The 15,663-nt window shown below is 43.4% G+C and overlaps 1 long non-coding RNA gene across 1 annotated transcript in view; it reads right to left on the bottom strand.

Annotated features, from left to right (window-relative positions):
• LOC111560499 overlaps window positions 1-15,663 on the bottom strand; it is a 144,573-nt gene that overhangs the window by 8,373 nt on the left and 120,537 nt on the right. Inside the window, exon 3 of the long non-coding RNA XR_002742361.2 lies at window positions 12,483-14,236. This is a non-coding gene — a long non-coding RNA (uncharacterized LOC111560499). The remainder of the gene's footprint in view (window positions 1-12,482; window positions 14,237-15,663) is intronic.

Raw genomic sequence — 15,663 nt, 5'->3', positions numbered from 1 at the left:
TCCCAATCCCTCTGCTGACACACTTTGGAATCAAGCTGTCCTCACCTCTCTTGTGGAATACGTCAATAGCTTCCTAACTGTTCTCCTTGCTTTGTTCAAATCCTTCTCGTGGTTTGGAGATCCCTATACGATCTGGCCTCTTGCCTGCCTCTCAGATCTCACATCCTATCATTTTTTCTCACTTACCCTGCTCAAACCCAGGCTGGGGGGTCTTTCTGTCCCTAAAACATACCAACCTCATGGTCAACTTATAGCCTGGAAGCTGGTTGTCTACCTGGAATGCTCTTCCCTTCTACTTTGCATACTTGGCTCTTCCTTAACATTCAGTCACTGGCTTCAAGGACACCTCCTCAAGGAAGCTTTTCCTCACCACCCCATTCTCTTCCTCTCTAATCCCACCCAGTAGTAATTCTTTTTTTCTTCTTCTTCTTCTTAAGTTTATTTATTTACTTTGAGAGAGAGAGCGCACAAGCAGGGCAGGGGCAGAGAGAGAGGGTGAGAGCAAATCCCAAGCAGGCTTCACACTGTCAGCACAGAGCCCAATGTGGGGCTCAAATCCACGAACCATGAGATAAAGACTAGAGCTGAAATCAAGAGTCAGATGCTTAACCAACTGAGCCACCCAGGTGCCCCTCACCCAGTAGTAATTCTACGCAGACCCACTTGCCTCTGCATGCTTTTCTCGTTTATCTTATGCCTCCACTGAGCTGTTAGCCCAAGAGCAGATATTTTGCCACATTCGTATCTGTCTCCTTTATGCTTAGGAAGTACTGGCTCAATAAATAGTTGCTGAACAAAGCAGAGTGTTTGTTATGTACTTCAAAAATGATGTATACTACCTTCCATATTAAAATAAGTCTCCTAGCAATAGAGAGATTCTTCCTCTCACCAGTCGCGAGTACTCTTTCCTACATAACTCCAGAGTTTTCTGTCCTGGGGATCATTCTGGTTATATTCTGAGCAATAGGTATTTTGTTTCTGTTCCTTTTTTCTAGGGAGCCAAAGCTCATTAAGCCCCTTCCCCATTAGGACCCTTGGGGACCAAGGCAATTACTAAGAGGACAATGGGCATTATGTGCTCCTACACTTCCCAGAAACGATGCCTGCATCTCATAAATGGCAGGGCCTCAGTATGCGGTGATTATTTTTATCCTCATTGTTTTGACACCACTGATGAAATATCTTCCTATGCCAATTGCTAAAAGCCAGGCAATAGCAATAGTTGTCATAAGTTAGGGACCAGAAGAGAAGTTTGATCCTGCTGTCTCCTGCCAACTCCGAGTGGGGTCTCTGATTTGCCATTTGAGTTCTCTGTGGCAGCTGCTTCCCTTTGAATTTAGAGTGACTCTTTCAACTTTGTGAATGAAGCATGGGGCCTGCAGAATCAGAAACCTGGGCCTCCGTCCTGCTGGTAACCAGTCTTCACAATTTCCTGTGTTAGTCACATTCACGAGCTGCGGTGAAACTCTAAGGACAATGTGTTGTAAAAGAGACATGATCTGATCCATAAAATTCATCCCTGTCATCATCTCTCATCCACTCCAGGAAGCCTGTCAATAGGACTGCCCTTCAGAATTGTCCCCAATTGCTTAGGAATATCGTATCTCCCTGTTAAGCCACATAAAGGGAGCTAGCTCCGCCAGGGAGGATGGGAGAGATGTGTGCTGGCATAAAAACCAAGTCTCTCCCAGTGTCTGCGATCCCCGAGAGGTCGCGCCGCTTGCTGCAGCTTCGTGGGAGCAGATGTGTGTGGTGAGGGTTGCTGCTCGGAGGTACCACTGGGCAGATGGATTCATTACACCACCTAATGAAAAGCAGTGATTCGCTGTGGCCTGAGGGAAGGCAGGTTAGAGTCATAAAGATGATATAGGGGCTTGGACGTGTGTGAATGCAGAGATGTGCAGATGGGAAAATGACAGGATGGTCCAGGGGACAAGACGCTCGTGCTTCTCTCAGAACTGCCAAGAGAGCTCCACCTGCATCAGGTTCACGTCCTCACGCTGCTGCATGGAGCCAGTGTGACTAGCAGCCTCGAGGTGCCATGACCGTTGGCAATCACTGGCAATTAAACAAACCCAAATGGAAACAATGGATGGAAATAAACAGTGGACTTAGAAGGGTACAGTGTGGTGGTATCTTGTTTCCTATTAATTACCAGCTGGTGACCTTGGGCATTTTAATTAACCTCTTGAGCCTCAACTTACCCATCTACAAAATGTAAGCAATAATAGGATCTCATATGGTTAACGTGAGAGTTAAATGTTAACATATACAAAAATCCTTAACACCACCAAGGTACAGGGTCAGCCTTCAATAAATGGTAGGTATCATTGCTATTTTTATTTAATCATTAGGCACCTAAATAACCTCCATTGCATCACTGCTGATTTAATTAAATTGAAATCCTTTCTGAAGCTTACATAGCGTTTTGTGAATTGGCCCTGTGTCTCTCAGATCTCACCCCATATCACTCTTTCTTGACTGCCCTGTTTGAACCACAGCAGAAGTCTTTTTGTCCCTGAAACATACCAAATTCACTCTCATCTTAACGTCTTTCTATAGATTAGAAAAATAGGCCTATATGCCATGTTTATTTGCTCAGTAAGGAGTGTAATAGTCAATATAACAAAGACCGAATTCCAAGTACAGGGTCCAAGAGAATATATTGATAGAAGGAAATAAACTTTCCTAATATAGAACATCCGAATTTCAGTGCCTGCAAGCAGGAAATCAGTTTCATAAAGTTGACAGACCAAGCAAGGTGCTTACGATCTCTTGGACAGAGAGAGAACTGTGTCTAGATAAGCAGTTGGTTAGCCCTATTGTGCCAATGAGACAATTGAGTTTTAGAGAGGATAACCTTGCAAGAAACAACTTGTAACTAGTGGAGCTGGGTGTGGAACCCATGCCTGGCTTCAAGAGTGCTTCTCTTTTCTATAATCCTCTACTGGCATAGAGATTTTCAACATAGGTTCTCTCATTATTTTGGAGGGACAGCAGATCCTATTCCACCTATGGAAAGAGCTTTCTAACCAGGAGAGGCCATTCAGAAAACTAACACTGAATCATTATGCTTATCCTGAAACATTGGTCTCATACAACTTGCCTCCCCAGAAAAATGGCTTAGAGAACCAACCTGGACTCTGCCCCCACAGGTCCCTTGGCTCTCCTGGCACTGGATCTGCTTCCTGAAAACCCAGTTCCCCTGACCCTCAGCAGCCTCAGGCACTGTGATCCAAATTTCCATCCAGAGTCCCTTCTTCTATCTTTTCTCTCCTCACCTCTTGGCACACACTCTTTCTTCCTTTACCAAAGATCTCCTAGTAGCCATTATATCCCTTGCTACTTAAAGTAGAATTCGTGGCGTCCCCCAGAGGCTTGTTAGAAATGCAGAATCTCAAGTCCTCTGCCTTGTGAATCTGAATCGGAATTTTAAAAAGATCTTCAGATGATCCATAGTCCATTAAGGTTTGAGAAACACTGATCTTGCCTATTTCTGGACAAAGCCTCCACCAATTCCAAAGGTAATAAATTAACCCCATTGGGTCTGTCACTCTGACTTCCCAGCCCCTGTACAATCTGAACATCTGCCTCCAAAAGCCCAAATCAGCATTTTACAGTTTCACCTGGCTTCTCTGCTGCTTCTTCCATAAGCCCAATGTTTCAACCCAGAGGCAATTAATTGGATTTTCTGAATGAGAGCAAAAGAGTGATGACAGACCATCCCTAATAGTACTTAGGGGTGTTACTCACATGTCAATTGATATGAGCCTCAGTCATTATTATTGAGTAATATGGCATAGATAGATATGAATTCAGTACACCGTCCTGTGCTAGGAAGTATAGTGATTTCCATTTAGGAAATAGACACAACAAGCAGGGAGTTGGGTCATAAGCTTATCCTGCCTAGTTCTGATGTCCTCTTGCTAATGATGCCTAATTTTGTCCAGCCCTTAAGTTCAATGGCTGGTACAATAATCCATTTTATTTTATTATTTTTTAAATGTTTATTTAATTAGTATTTTTTTAATGTTTATTTATTTTGAGAGAGAATGCAAGAGCAAGCACAAGTGGGGGAGGGGCAGAGAGAGAGAGAGAGAGAGAGAGAGAATCCTAAGCGTGCTCTATGCAGTCAGTGCAGCGCCCAATGCAGGGCTCCATCTCATGAACTGTGAGATCATGACCTGAGCTGAGATCCAGGGTCAAACACTTAACCGACGGAGCCACCCAGGCACTCCAAAATAATCTATTTTAAAATTAAGTTAAAAGTATTTGTATTTGCTGTATTTTTTGTATAAAGATATTTCCAGGAAGGATAAATCTATTATTCCAGACTGCAATTAGAGGTCATAAGTTTATTTTTTTTCTTAAGTAGGCTTTACACCCACTGTGGAGCCTAACACAGGCCTTGAACTCATATCAAGACCTGAGCTGAGATCAAGAGTCAGATGCTTAACTGACTGAGTTACCCAGGCACCCCAGAGTTCATAGGTTTCTTAATCCTAGACATGTACATGGTCTAGAAGTAATATTAGTAGTTTATAATAACAATAGCAATTACATTGATCAAGGTAACCATTTATTCACAAATACTATGCCAGATATTAAGAGTCAGGTATTATTTGTATGTTTACCTTCCAGAAAACCAACACCTGCAATGAGATGACAGTCATGATTGAACCTCAATAATAGTTCGACCAGTCAAACCACTCTCTGCTCACCCCCTATTACATACATAGGCAGTAATAGTAAATGTGGGTTCACTGCTAGATGGGTTAAAAATAAAATAACTTCGGTCAAATGCAACCACATCAGAGATTTCACACTGAAAAAGTCACTTTTAGAAAAGGAATGTGCTGAAAGGTCAGATGGAAGTTTCCTCTTTCCCACACCCAAGAGCTCAAAGAGTGAATAAATATGTCCCTCTGCTATGGGGGCTAGGCACTTCACGAAGGTGGCTGTGGGCAGGAGTGATCACTCCTCTGATCTACAGAAACTGTGTTAAGAAGAAACGTGAAAGTAAGTGCAAGGATTTGGGGAGGTGGGAGTTAGGTGATTTTCCACCAGCTGAGGTCAAGTGCAGAGGACCTCATTTATTTCCTATATAAATCTCAAGTCAATTTTCTAAAATAGAAAAAAAAAAAAAAAGGTGGGGAGAGGGGTTGCTTGAAATGTCCACGCTTGCTGGATTTTTCTGTTCTCTTTGTTTGCATTATCTGTGCAAGTTAACCTCTCATCACCCAGCACAAGGGATGAGAAAAATTAGACATTTCTAACACAGCCACTAATTATCAGAAAGTCTGCATTTTTCTGAAGTTCATTCACTTTTCTTCAGTAACTGACTTTGTTAATAAAGGTTAGACCATAAAATTGTACTTTGAGGTAAATATTAAACTAGATCAACCTACCGGTGGGCAGCCATTTCTTTCCAGGAAATGAAATGAGTAATTAGAAAAATGTAGAAACATTTTCCACAGTCCTTGCTTCCTGCTCTACCTTTTTTTCTTTCTTGTTTAATTTCCTCATACAAAGTACTTTTTCTGATGCCAGTTCTTAATGAGGAGCCTTATCTCTTGCTCTGAAATAATTGACCAGGTGAAAGGTGTTCTCTGTTTTAATTCTGCTTCTTGAAAACGTTGCTTTTGTCTTTTTCCCTTTTTCTATTCTCTCTTTTAAAGGAGTTGACTGAACATCTCAAATTCGTTATGCTAATGTAGAGTAATAAAAATATGTGTTCAAATTGTTTCATTCTGCCATCTTGAATGTTTCCAAGTGACCATTTATCTATAATTTAATATTAAAAGCTTTAAATATAAGATTAACCTAAATGAGTTCTATGGGGAGAAAAGCATCAGCTTACTCAGAGGAGTCTATTGTATTTTTTATTCCAGCTGAACATTCATTGCCTTCCCCTCTCTTCCACCTCAATTTTTCCTCTACACAAGATGGATATTAACTGTTTGAGGAAACAGACTTAGGTATTTTATTTTGTAGCTTTACACTAACCCAACAATGCAATTTATAGCATTTACAAGGAGCCTTCCATGTTCTAATCAATTGTAGCTCTTCTGCTCTGAGTACCAGCACCAGACATTATATTTCCCATGAGCCTTTGATTAACACAACACCAATGCTCCAAACAGAAACTGAAAAAGCAGCAAAGACATAAAGCTTACTTTTTCCAGCACTGACATCATGCTGGTCTAGCAGTAAGGAACAGAAAGAAATTGCACAGAGAAGTTGCCTATCAACACATGGCTAGTTCTTTGAGACTGATCTGAGTTTTCCACTTGAGGGCTTTTAAGCACTCAGAATGGAATGCAATATCTCAAAGCATTCCAGGCAATGGACTGTGCTCTTAAAGAAGACTGGCCTGGAAGACTTTCCTTTCAAATTAAAGCTGGAGTTGGAGTTCTGTGAGGGTCCATCTCTGTGCTCTGAAACAACCTTGTCCAAGGTATGTCAAGAGACAAACTTGAAATGGCCAGCAAACATCAAGAGTCACTCTTGCTGGGGGCTCCTGGGTGGCTCAGTCAAACGTCCGACTTTAGCCCAGGTCATGACCTCGCGGTTTCTGGGTTCAACAGCTGACAGCTCAGATCCTGGAGCCTGCTTCTGATTCTGTATCTCCCTCTCTTTCTGCCCCTGCCCCACTTGCACTCAATCTCTCTCTCTCTCTCCCCAAAATAAACATTAAAAATTTTTTTTGAAAAGATTCACTCTTGTTGTTTCACAATGAAAAATGTTAAAAACCTCAATGTCACACAATTTGGAGACTAGAAAAATCCTGACCATAGAAACCAACACATTTACAAAATAATCTGGCCATTCAAAACAAGGTTTTCATGAATTCAGACTTAATCACTGTTTTTTCCGTAATTCAACTCAAAATTATTTTTTCATTTGATTCCGCTTTTCAAAGAAGAGTAGGGGACTTTAAAAATTTTCTCTTCAAGCTCTGCATTAAAACAAAGTCATATATTTTACTAAACTACATGTAATCAAGATTATATAAAAAGCTGAAGTGTTGTATCCAGGTTATTATCTGCTTTTGTTTCTGATCCAAGCCTTACTGCCTGTTACCAAGCAGAGGTGGAGAATAGGTATGCTCTCCTTTGTGCTGTGACTGTAGGGTCCTTGGACTTAAGGGTGGGGGGATCAAGACCAGTGAAACATAAGACAGGAAGAAAAGGGAAACTGGGGAAGACAGATGCCCAATCTTAAAGCATATGGCCATACTCAGTGTACAGAACTTATTTTTAGGATAGGGCTTTGAAAGAATAATGAAACCAGTATCACTGCAAGTCAATAGCCACAATCCCTTTATCCATACTAAATCAGATCAATTATCTTCATGAACTCATCACCATTGATTGTTGGTTTTCTCTATTACATGCTCCCCCATCTCCCTCCAAGTCTTCCCACTTCTTCCTTTGCTTCATCTTTTTTTTCCTATTCTAAGGCCAATACTTAAAACCACACTAACCCTGTACCATTGTTCTATTGCCCTAGTTTGTCTGCCTGCCTCTACACTTTTTTCTTAGCCAATGAATCCTACACCCCATCATTGAGCTATTTTCCTAAAACTCCATTTTTTTATCATGTTAGTTCCATGGATAACAACAGCTTTGGCTTCCTATTATCCATAGGGGAGCTAACTCCCCTCCATCTGGCTCTGCCTTCATTCCTACAACAGAATTCCCCACCACTCCCTCTGAGGGAACAGTCTCTGCCCCCCCCCCCCCCGCCGGGTTTTCCATAAAGACATCTTTCTCTTGTAAGCCTATCAGGTTAAGGTTCTGAGTGATCACCTCTGATAGGTGAGAGGGGAAAAAGACAACAAGTCCCCACAGAGGTGTCAAACTGGTACCTAGAGCTAGGAAAAAGCAACCACTCATTGAACTTAAGATCATCAGACCTCAGGGGGCCTGGGTGGCTCAGTCAGTTAAACATCTAACTCTTGATTTTGGCTCAGGTCGTGATCTCATGGTGGTGAGTTCAAGCCCCAAGTCATGCCCCACACTAAGTGTGGAGCCTGCTTGGGATTCTCTCTCTCCCTCTCTCTCTCTGCCCCTCACCCACTCACTTACATTCTCTCTCTCTCTCTCTCTCTCTCTCTCTCTCTCTCTCTCTCTCCTTGCTCTGCAAGGACTGAGAGTAGGAGATCCCTACCTCCCAGACTGGAAACAGTAATTCAGCAGGGTGTTCTGTTTGGGCAGAGATTGAAAGCTGAGCCTTCTGTTGGCCAGGGCACGGAGTAGAGTTAGGGCACATCCTCCACTACCCATAGGCTTCAGGAAAGTCAAGTATGATGTTAGCTCAGCTGCCAAACCAGAATCATGGGGTCGGAAGCTAAGCGTCACCTTAGGCCATAACTGAATATACATCAGGTAAACTTCAGTCGCACCTCAGGTGCCATGACCTCTGGGAAGCATTCTCTGACCTTACGACCCATCCAAATGACCTCCACCGAGCTCCCTTAGCATCCCCCATTATCTAAATCTTTGCTCACGTAAGACAGTTATCTGATTCCCTGCCTGTTTCCTCCATCAGAGAGCTCTGTGAGAGCTCATCACACAATGCCTGGTACGTGGAGCAGTTCAGTGAATGAAACCAAGCAGTTCTGAAAGCAGAAGCCAGGGGAGGAGTGGGTGGATTGGAAGCTTTTCTTACGTATCTTCCCTCTGCAGAGCCCAGCTCTGGATGGCACACAAAAGCGGCACTTGCTGAGTGAGTCAGTGACTGATAGGCTAATGCTGTTTTTCATATTCTAGTGTTCTTTTCATTTCTTTCTCACATTTCATGTGAAAGTCCAACCCTGTTACTACTAGAACTCTAAGAGCTTTATTTTCAAAATTAATCGTTGCAAATTTTCACATGTGCAGCCTTAGTGCAACTATCTTATTGTGCAAACATATTTTAACATCTTATATCATGGTGCATGTGAATTTGGAGTCTTTGCCAAGTTGTCTGCGACTTGATTTCCGGATGGGGCTACAGCAGCACCATACAGCTCCCCTAATTGGATGCACTGCTGGAGAGAGAGAGGGGCTTGCCTTTTTGTGTACACGGTTTCTCTCTGATGCACACGTACTCCCAATTCAGAGCACGGCTTCGGCTGCTGGTTGGGGAAATCTGGCCCGCAGGTCTGACTTCAAAAACAGAAAAAAGAGACCTCCCAATTCTGGTTTCCACTTTGGCCTTAACTAGCTCCTATTGTGCTCCATATGGCAGGACATATGTTTCTCACCGCACAAATTTAAAACATCTGAAAATAATATTTTCCCGGTTGTGCAGCCATTAGGGATGAGGTAGCATTTTCTGAGCAAAAGCTTGAGTCAGTGGTGAACCTAAGAGGCGGCATCAAAAGGACAGTGGCCAGCACTCAGCGCGGCTTTCCTCAAATCCAAGAACAACATACAAGTCCACGGGATGGGAAGGGTAGGGGAGCATGGTCAGCCACCACCCCCAGTCCTCCCCACAGGCCCACGGACACATTTTCTGCCCTAACTATGAGCTTCAAAACAAAAGAGAGCAAACCACACATATTATAAAAAATAAAAATAAAATTTAAAAAAACACCCACCAATATTGCTATATGTGTATTTTACTAGACTAATCTTTATGATCTTATCTTTGTATTTCATAAAGGATTTTTTTGGCCCTGGAGAGTCTCATGTACATTCTAGAGGAAAAGGCAGAATACCCTTCCTATAAACTACCCTGGATTGGGCTTTTAAAAACCAGACAACAGGCCCAAAATGGAGTTGCTTATGCTCAGCTCCATGTCACCAAACTGAGATTTAACTCAATTACAGTCTCATCTCTGCCAGAACCGGAATCTTAACCAGTCAATCAGGAATTGCCCCATCAGCACCAGTTAGGTAATCTGTGTGATACGTCCCTGCCATCCCCTCAAAGAAAGTAACCTTGCAATAACCAGTCTGCCTTTTTGCCAGTATAACCTCCTTATTTCTGTCCCCTTCTGCCTATAAAAGTCTTTCATTGTGTGCAGCTCCTCAGAGTTCCTTTCTCTCCACTAGGTTGGATACTGCCCTGTTCAAATTGGTTTTTGTTCAAATAAACTCTTAAAATGTTTTAATATGCCTCAGTTTATCTTTTATTTTAAATTTTTTTTAACGTTTATTTATTTTTGAGACAGAGAGAGAGACAGAGCATGAACGGGGGAGGGGCAGAGAGAGGGAGACACAGAATCCAAAACAAGCTCCAGGCTCTGAGCTGTCAGCACAGAGCCTGATGCGGGGCTCGAACTCATGGACCTCGAAATCATGACCTGAGCTGAAGTCTGTCGCTTAACCGACTGAGCCACCCAGGTGCCCCCTCAGTTTATCTTTTAACAGGCTGCCCCAGGCCTGGCTGCAGCCAGGGGAAACAGCTCAGATGAGAAGGCATTATGGTTTTGTGATGATGTGGTTGTGTAATTCCTTGCGATTCGGGACGTGGAGTTGGTTGGCAAGGAGACCGAAGGCCTCAGGTGGGAGACATTTGAAGACGTGGGGTTATGAAGGGGTAAAATGCAGAGAGAACACTGCTAAATCCCAAGATTGCCCAATTAATAATGGACGCTGAGCCAGCAGCGGCATAAAGCAACCTGTAACAGGCCTGGGGTGAATTCTCTCGGAATTCCCAATCTAGGGAGCTCTGCAGAGTCAGCACACAGCCACCCTTGAAAGCCAGTTTCAAGTAAGCCAAGAGAGCTGCCCAGGATCCAAATTGGAAGACAGAAAGAGAATGAGAGAGAGGAGGGAGGAAGGAATGAAGGAAAGGAGGAAAGGAAGAAAGGAAGATGGAAGGAAAGGAGCAAGGGAGAAAGAGAGGGAGGGGGAAGATATGGGGAAGGCCTAAAAAGAAGGTCAAATGCCAAACCAACTTCAGGTACAGAGCAAGGGCACTGTGTCCTCTCTCACCTAAAGTACCACCTGACATTTCAGATCCCTCTCTTCTACTTTAGTTTTCTGAAAATGCCGTATATTTCTCTTACTTCCCTGGTTTTCTTCCTCCTTGACTGGAACATTAACTCCGTGAAGGTAGGGAATAGTATTTATTTTGTTCACGGTGCTATATCATCTAAAGTGTCAGAAAAATGGCTCTTATTCCAGGCTGACTCTCCTGCCTTGAGCTGATGATGAAGGTAGAGTCAGGTGTAGGAGAGGTGGCAAAAGAGGGGAACAGGAGACTTCTGGAAGCCTGGACTTGTGAGGAGGCTCCTCCCCCACAAAGGAGGCCATGGCACCTGGCTCCCACAGCAGCCCTGGCCCTCTGGGCTCTCGGCCAAGCTCAGACTAAACACTGCTCCACATGCGGCCATTCAGTTCTCACAGCAACCCTATGAGGCAAGCACTATTTTCAACTTTATCTTTTATGTAAGATAACTGAGGAACAGAGAGCTAAAGAATTAGGTTGAGCCACATGAAATTGTCATTTTAGTACATAAAAATTATCAATTATCAGCATTATCATACGGTTTAACCTAACTGTGTGCCCAAGATAATAAATTTCTTAAGCAGCAGAAATGCAGATTGCAAGTGCACGGCTGTCTGACTCTGGAGCCCAAGTTCAAGGGCAAAGCCATTGCAGGTGGAAGGACACCATGGGGGAAGCCGGGAAGCCGGGAAGCCGTGTCATTAGATCTCATTAGAATATTCATACAATGAGGCCTAGGAGAGAGGAGAGGATTGGAAATCGCCTGTGAGAGCTATAGCCATATGGTCTTCCCAAAATACCTCCATTTTAAAATGAAAGCTCCTTATTCAGCCTTAAAAAGAAATGAAATTCTGACACATGCTACAACAGGGATGAACCTTGAAGACATTATGCTAAGGAAAACAAGCTAGACATAAAAGGACAAACAGTGTATGATTCCACTTATATGAGGTACCCAGAGCAGTCGACTCCATACAGACAGAAAGTAGAACAGTGGTTGCCAGGGGCTGGGGGGAGACAATGGAAGACGGGGAGTTAGTGTTTAATGGGGACGGAGTTTCAGTTCGGGAAGATAAAAACGTTCTGGAGATGGATGGTGGTGATGGTTGCCCAACAATGTGAATGTAGTTAATGCCACTGAATTGTTCACTTAAAAATGGCTCCAGTGGGGGCGCCTGGCCGGCTCAGTCGGTGGAGCTTACAACTCTTGATCTTGGGGTTGTGGGTTTGAGCCCCATGTTGGGTGTAAAAATTACTTAAAAATAAAATCTTAAAAAAATAGTTAAAATGTACTTTTTATGTTGTGTGTGTTTCACCACAGTGGGGGAAAGAGAAGGCAAAGACTCTTGCTTCAGTTTGGACCCGCCCAATTATAAGCATCGTTGGATACTTGGATGCTGAAAGACAAAGCCTATTTTTTCCAATCTGTGCCTTTATAACGGAAAGCGTACACGTGTACATAAATCTATCTGCACGTACTATATGCAAATACTACTACTACTACTAATAAAAACAGCTAGCATTTAGTCAGCACTCACCTCTTGACAGACTCTGATTAGATGTTGTATGGGTATTAATGCATTTGAAATCCACCAGAGCCCCACAAGGCAGGTGTTTGATGATCTCCGTTTTGTTTCCAATGCTCTCTGCTATGGCACATATACAGGTGAGAGCGCAGTCACCTTTTTTCCAACTATGTGGGGATTTCCTAAAGAGCTCCAAGAACAAAAGACTATAGTGAAAACTGATTCGAAGCAGAGGCTTGGAACAACCCCTGATTCAGGTCCTCAATAAATTTTTGTCAAGTAAAGAACCACATGACTCCAGAAGAATTCCCCATACACAAGAGGTTTTCTGGTTATATACCTTAATGTTTGTGTCACCAGAGTTTTAAATATGGGGAACTGAAAGGAAAAAAAAAAACGTATCATGATGAAAATTTCTGCCAAAATGCGTTCTGATATTTTTTACAAAGTGGGAACGTGACTAACTACAGCCTACAAAAGCTGGCTATATTTAGAAATGGACTTTTTTGTTTGTTTGTTTCACCAAAGTGCAGCATCATAAAAAAGGTCGCAGGCTTTCAGATGAAGGAAATTTCATGCGATGGTTTTGTGTCATCTGGCTGTTGTTTCTGTGGGTGGCATGACCGCCCCCTGGCTACCCTCAGCCCAAGCTCGTTAGAAGCAGGACTCACTATAGTTTGACCACAGGGTATTTTTAGTTCCTTCTGACAGGATTGGAACTGGGTATAGGATAGTCAGCTCACAGTTCTCTCTAATTGTCGCACCTACTGCACAGAAACGGGGGAGAAAAATGATTGAAGCTCCAGTCACAATCCTCCTGGAAAAGGTGGGATGTCTGTCAGCTCTTCAAGAGTGAAGCAGCCTATCTTGCACTTTCAAAGCCCGTTGTTTTGCAAGAAGTCTTAGGTGAAAACAATGAGACAAAAGCATGCTTTGTGAAAGACAATGACATCCATTCAAATGCCTCTCATTATACTCTCCTATTTTGCAGAGCCTTGTATCCAGAATTATCCTGTTCTATTAACTAGTCTGGTATAGTCTCAAAGAAAAAAAAGCGCTTTTTTTTTTTCTTAAATGCAGAGTTGGGGGTGGCGAAAAATTAAAGCAAAAAGGCATCTCCTTCAATTCATTCAGTCGCAGTCGCTAGTTGGAAAGATTGTTTCTCGTCACAGTCTCCTCCAGCTCTTTATGGGAGGAGCTCCAATCTTCCCAGAAACACAGATTCCCAAGTGCACGCTTCAGGCTACAATTACATCTCTACAAATGAAGTAGCCCCACAATAGGACACAAAGGGAAATGTTCTTCTCCGTCTTTTCTTTTCCTTTTTTGTACTTGTTGCACAAGGTTACATGATTTGTTGCAAAAATCCTGGTACCTGGGGAGGAAAACAGCTCCTTGGGTCTCTGTTCCACTCTGTTTCTGTCTCCTTCAATTATGTTCCTCAGCGATTAATTCCATCAGATCTTAAATATGATGAAGGAAGTCATGCATACCACTTCCCAAGGAGCTGAGCCCACAATTTATGAGATTTTGTTGGTCAGGACATTTAGACTCTTCATCTGTGGTTCAAGCTTATTGCAGTTCAAGTTCACAGGGCTCAGGGTGTGAGGGAAATGGGTGGCAAGAAGGTGATCTCAGGGCAAAGCTGACACAAGAGGAGAGAATGATGGAGGAACTGGCCAATCTCTGAGTAGGGGTCCTGGGCTGGGGAGAGGAGAGTGATGTTCCAAGGCTTCCTGGGTCAGGGGGCAACCTTTGGGATGCACCTGCAAGTAAAGATCCCATCAGACTGAGGAGCTCTGCATGGAAGGCCCTTTCAAACTGCATTGGCAGGAGCACCTGGCTGGCTCACTTGGTAGAGCACGCAACACTTCTTTTTTTTTTTTTTTTTTTTTTTTTAAAGTTTATGTATTTATTTTGAGAGAGACAGAGAGCAAGCAGGCAGAGAGACAGAGAGAGACAGAGGATCTGAAGCAGGCTCTGTCCTGACAGCAGAGAGCTGGATGTGGGGCTCGAACTCATGAACCGCAAGATTATGACCTGAGCTGAAGTCAGATGCTTAACCAACTGAGTCACCCAGGCACCTGAGCATGCAACTCTTGATTTGGCATTGTGAGTTCAAGCGCTCATCGGGCATAGAGATTACTTTTTAAAAAATTGCATTGGCAGGACCAAACAGCACAGCCAATCAACCACAAGAAAACAGGATAATCTACTACTGTGCACCATGAGAAAAGGTCCAAGTCGATGAGGATACCCTGGTCCTGTCCATCCTGGGCAATAATTTCCTCTTGTAGTTGCACCTTTTCACTTAAACAGTAAAAGGCTTATATTTATCAATGTAATCACTGTGCCCCTGGTTCCACCAGTCTACAAAAACAAAAGAGGTCATATTTACAATTAGACCTAAATAACAAGGGCTTCAATCTCCCATTGTTTCCTGTCTTTTCCAGAGTAGCTGTCTCTATTTCAGAACTTCTCCAGAGCTCCTTACGTGTATCTATGAACTAGTCTTCATTATCACCCCTTTGTAGCCATAGTAATGCAGACAAAGCCTCCATGCCTCCTGCCACAATCATTGGCCCACTCTGGCAGCCTGCCAGCATTCCGTGGACATAAAGCCAGAAGCCCACCCTTGCTGAGCTCCAGGCTGAAAATCCTAGCAGCCCAATTATAAGGCTTGACCAAGCCACCTGTCTGTTGACCCTCATGCCTGGATGTCACCACCAACACAAACACAGAACCATCCACCTTCACCTACCCCGGGGTGGACCCTTTGACAAACAGCCCAGTGTGGTTCTTGGTGGCAAGAGGTTAGATGCTCCTTCCTGTTACTCTCTCCAAAGATGACCCGCAGCAGGTTGCCTGGGCCCCAGGTATTAGAGCATTTTGACTAATATCACAGCTCTTTCATTTGCCATGTGTGCAAGCTATTTTCTTCAAAGCTCTCCCATGGTGACAGGTGGCTCCCTCAGCAGAGTTGCTAGAATCTTTCCCCAGGTCAGCACTTTCCAGTGAAGATGTAGAACCTGAACCTGAGTCCCACTCACCTCTTCCCTATGGTGAGCTTCTTACCAAAGGCCCTATTGTTTTCTTCCTCAAACTTTGATCTGGGACACTTCAGACTACCAGTCATGGTTTTATGTCTTCATTTCCCCTTTGTGGAGCCAAGGAGTAGGCTCCTTACTCCCCA

This window comes from Felis catus, chromosome B2 (assembly GCF_018350175.1).
Source record: "Felis catus isolate Fca126 chromosome B2, F.catus_Fca126_mat1.0, whole genome shotgun sequence".
NCBI lineage: Eukaryota > Metazoa > Chordata > Mammalia > Carnivora > Felidae > Felis > Felis catus.
This window is presented reverse-complemented; position numbering and strand designations above follow the sequence as displayed.